Source organism: Rhynchophorus ferrugineus, unplaced genomic scaffold (assembly GCF_030347505.1).
Source record: "Rhynchophorus ferrugineus isolate W39M unplaced genomic scaffold, kcgeb_rfMv2 rfM9, whole genome shotgun sequence".
Lineage (NCBI taxonomy): Eukaryota > Metazoa > Arthropoda > Insecta > Coleoptera > Curculionidae > Rhynchophorus > Rhynchophorus ferrugineus.
The window spans coordinates 11,719,654-11,724,471 of NW_027472588.1; the positions used below are offsets into that span (position 1 = coordinate 11,719,654).

Consider the following 4,818-nt stretch of genomic DNA (forward strand, 5'->3'; position numbering starts at 1 on the left):
AGTGAAAACATCTTTTGGAGCCCTTTTATTTGAATTATTAACACCTGATGACTGCTTCCATTAGGATTCGCTGTAAATTAACTAAACAATCCTTATGCGTGACTTAGTTTATTGATAAAACTCTTTACCATACAATGAACCAAAGCAAGCTTTAACTTAGTTCTTTCGAATTATATTCTGATTAATGCATATTTAACGTTGACGTTCAAATGACACGTGCTTAATATATACTAATAAATTTCTTAAGGTGTAAAATATATGAGTATTAGTAGAACTGTTAGATCGTGCTAAACTTTTTCTTCTCAATCTCAACAATTAAAAATTTAACCACTCAGATCTGATGAAAAATTACATACTATTTGAATTCATTCCGAAATCAACCTACCTTTTATATGAAGGCTATCAACATTATTTGATTCGTTTTTTCACTACTTGTAAAATGCGAAAAGTTTTGATTTATTTGCAATACAAAGTTACTTATTTAAATTGTAAAAATCTCTTTTTTTTTCCTTGGATATGCACGAGAGCCACATGCTACAAAAAGCAAATTTTGGTTTCCTAAAATAAACTTTTGTTTCGGAGGTCTTCAACTTTTTCTTTTGTTTGTGGAATCCAAGAGAAAAATATTTTTATACGAATATTAAATGTTTTTTTGTCTTATACGGAACGACATTTTACGATGACTTCCATGAATACTGTCATTTACTTTACGAGTATTTTAATTATTAAGCAAAAAAATAAGAATATCTAAAATATTAATATTGAAATTATTAACGGAAACAATTTAAAATTTGTTGGATTATTAATTGCTTGATTGTATACGGAATTTTATAAAATTGGGAATAGAAAATTTAACTTAATTCCCAAAAAAATATAAATATTGAATTTATGATATGTAGACTGAAGTTGTTTACTACATAGATCACTATGTACTAAGTCGTATTATTTTTTTCTTTACAATACACCTTGAAATGTTGTTGCCGAAAATATAATAAGACTCTTGAATCTCTTTTCAGTGATTCAAAAGTGACGGGCCTGTCCGGGATTTGAACCCGGGACCTCTCGCACCCGAAGCGAGAATCATACCCCTAGACCAACAGGCCGGTATTGGTTGAGGTCGTTAGATGCTATAGTAACAAGTGTATAGAAGTAGTTGTTTTTACAGAAGTTATAGTTAGGGGAATATTTACCACTTTGAGAAATTTACAAAAATTAATCACGTTTAAGTTTTAGGAACTTTTAATCAAGATTATAAATAACCTGATTGAATTAGAATGGTAATGCAAGCTATGAGGAAACTTTCAATTGGATAGGGTCCTTCAAATTGTATTTTTAATAATTGAATGTTTTTCATTGAAAATAAAAAACATTTTTGCTATAATTTATTAGCCAGATATCGACTAAGAAAATTTAATAGAAAAAGTTTATTAAGGGGTTATATTGCCCCGGTGTTCAGCGACATCAAATAAATAAAATCAATCAAAAGACTTACTTAATAGATACCGAAATAAAATGCAAGTGTAGGTGATCAAATAAGTAATTAAATGAATAAATAAATAAAATTTTGTATAGATAAATATAATCCAAAAATGAAACTAAGAAGGAAATATTTGATTTTAATATAAAGGCCGATATACTTAAGGAAATTAACCAATTTGCGCACATCTTGAAACAAAACATTACACATTACTAAAAAAATTGAATAGACTATAAGAATATATCTATTTTCTTACTTTTCTCTTTTTACTTTTATGTTATATACACAAATATGGAATGATAAATTCAGTAATACATGTGTGTATATTAAAACATAAAATAGTGCATAAAATAATTTTGGAAATTTATATTTGACTTTAGCATTTATATTAAAACAATAACAAACACATTTAGGAAATTTATTTTGTGCAATTTATAAACAAATTTAAATAATAATAATTGGTAAAAGACTCAAGGAATAAAAAATCATAGAGTTACTTATCGCATTACATTAATCTTGAACCACCTTAATATTTATTAATATTCCAAAATGTTTATGAAATGACTGTCAACAATTGAAAATTTTATTTATCCTATATGTTCCATCTATGTAAATTATGTAGTTAGTTTCATTTCAACTGCTACATATTTTCATTACTTCATTTATGTATTCGTATAATATTTATTTTTTGTCCATATTTCTCACCTAAAATATATATTTAAAAAAAAACAATAAATAACCAGATTCATTAATTGAATAATTTCTTTTACTAAATTTTTTATATAAAATTGCATATTCTTTGCTTATTTATTCCACTCCTTGATCTTTAAAACAATAGCTGTAATTTCTTTTCTTGCCAGTAAAAGTTTTATATTATGTGTTTTATGTAAGTCAGACATTTTTCTTCTACGGTTTCGTTAATCTACTGCTTTCTACTCCGTCTCATGTCCCAAGTGGGACATATTAATTCTTGATGAATTAATTTACGTAATTATTACTTGCAATATTTAGTTAAAGTGTTTTTTAGAAAATGCTTTTATTAATTAAACCTGAAACCGCTTATGCCACAAAAATTTACAGAACACACTGATTGTACCGACCCTCCCACTTTTCGATACCATTTTTGTAGTATGATATTTCTTTGCTTCAAAATAGGCCTCAGTTTCGGCGTCACTTCTTCATTCGACAAAAATTTTGAGCTCTGAGAACAGCATATAGTGGCTGGGGGCCAAGTCTGGAGAATACGGTGGATGAAGAAGCAACTGTCCACTCGGATGATTGTCGATTGGACTTAGGAGTGAAATGATGGAGCCATGTTTCACCTATTGTCACCTATCGACGAAAAAGTTCGAGTTTATTATGCTTGATCATCTTCAAACACGTGAGCTCGCGCGGTACCCATTTTGCATAGAGCTTCTCATGCCCAAATATTCGCCAATGATATGATGTACACGTTCAGTTGATATCTTTAGAGTGTCTGCTATTTAATTTGATTTCAATTTACGGTCATTCAAAATCATTTTGTGGACTTTTTAAATGTTTTCGTCGGTAACAGCCTCTTTTGGGCGTCCACTGCGTTCACGTTCTTCGGTGCTCATTTCACCACGTCTAAACTTAGCACGCCAATCCTTGATGGTTGATTTTCCTGGCAGTGTCCGGAAACTCAGCATCAAGCCAAGTTTTTGTTTCAACTGTATTTTTTCCATTCAAAAAGCAATATTTTATCAACACGCGAAATCCCTTTTTATCAATTTTTTTCACAATAAACAAAGTTGCTTCACTCAAAATGCTATAATTTACAAACTAATGATCCGACAGCTGTCGCCGTTAAGGCTAACTAAAAAACATATGGATTTAATTCTAATAGTACCATCTATGTGCCAGGCCGGGAACTTTTCAATCCACCTGTTATATAAATATGGAAAATTCTTCACAATTGAGCCACAGAGGTATCTGGATTCGATTGATTCGGAAGAAATTGGTAAATCAGCAGCCTGTTTAATATTAGTTGTATATATATATATATATATATATATATATATATATATATATATATATATATATATATATATATATATATATATATCCATTTTTTAAAGAGATAGCAAATAAAATGGAGCCCTGCTTAATAGGTATTCTTGTTCGATTTCGACAATTTCTATATATTAGTGGTTATACCTTGTTTATTTCTGACTTGTCCAAGAAATTATATTAGTTTATATGCAGAACATGTAGGTACAATGAGTTGAAATACATTACAGCATACACATGAACACTACGCGTTAGTTGCAATAGAAACATCTGTATAATCCACAAAAGTACCAAACACTATATATACATGTATATATATACATGTATATAGATACATGTATACTATATATATACATGTATATGTATCAACCTTATTTCAAATTTTCAAGCGATCTTGGATCATGCATCACTTTGTATAACATATTCATTTGATTTCGAGGTCATCGTGCAGCTCTTCGCCGGTTACGTAGAGATAAGCTTTGGTAATTGACCGTAGAACTTTGTTTTGGGCACGGGATTATTAGTTGATTTGATGTCTTAATGCAACCTCATATTTGCACACGGTTCAAATTGGCTTATGTTTGACTAATAAACCAATCTCTTTGATTTTAGGTCGAGTCGAATATCTTCAGTTTAACCAATACTTTAACCAGTAGTAGCTTGACATTGAGTCTAATCTGCTCTGCTTTTTATATAACATGAGAATATTATATGTTATTTTTGTTTTATGGAAAACAACTTCCATGAATACTTCCATTCATTCCTTTTTAATTATTTTACAAAAGTAATAATAATATAAAACACTAATATTTAAATGTTTACATTTCAAAGAATGAACATATATTTTCTTGTAATATACTTGATAAAAATAACATTGAGACTCCATGATCTTAGAAAAAAATCTGACATTTTCAGTTATTTGATTGAGATTGATAAACTAGAGATGTGCTATATATGTTATCAGTAACAACCCCAAAGAGCGATCATTAAAGGGAAATAGGACTAATCAAAAGTTTGTTCATTTACAAAAACGTTGATAAGCATCAAGCATCCACTCCCGTTCGAAGACCTCTTTCGGATCTAATTAGATGCCAGATAGGTTATGTTCCAGCAGGGCGCGCTATTCCCCTCCAGATGATAACAAATAAATAAAAATTCACCTCACACCCCGAATCTGTTATCGATACATATTTCGCCCCTGAAAAGCCTTATAGTCGCTGTTTTCGATTTGTCAGCATTCTCGCCGACTTCCACAGTCGATTTTATCACTATTATTACCCCGAAGAAATGGAACACTGGATGCCGATGAT

General features: G+C 29.9%; 1 non-coding gene across 1 annotated transcript; it reads right to left on the bottom strand.

Moving 5' to 3' along the window:
- Nucleotides 1-1,031: 1,031 nt before the first annotated feature.
- Nucleotides 1,032-1,103, bottom strand: TRNAP-CGG (transfer RNA proline (anticodon CGG)). The gene has a single exon. It is a non-coding gene; the product is annotated as a tRNA-Pro (tRNA).
- Between the last annotated feature and the right edge of the window lie 3,715 nt (nt 1,104-4,818).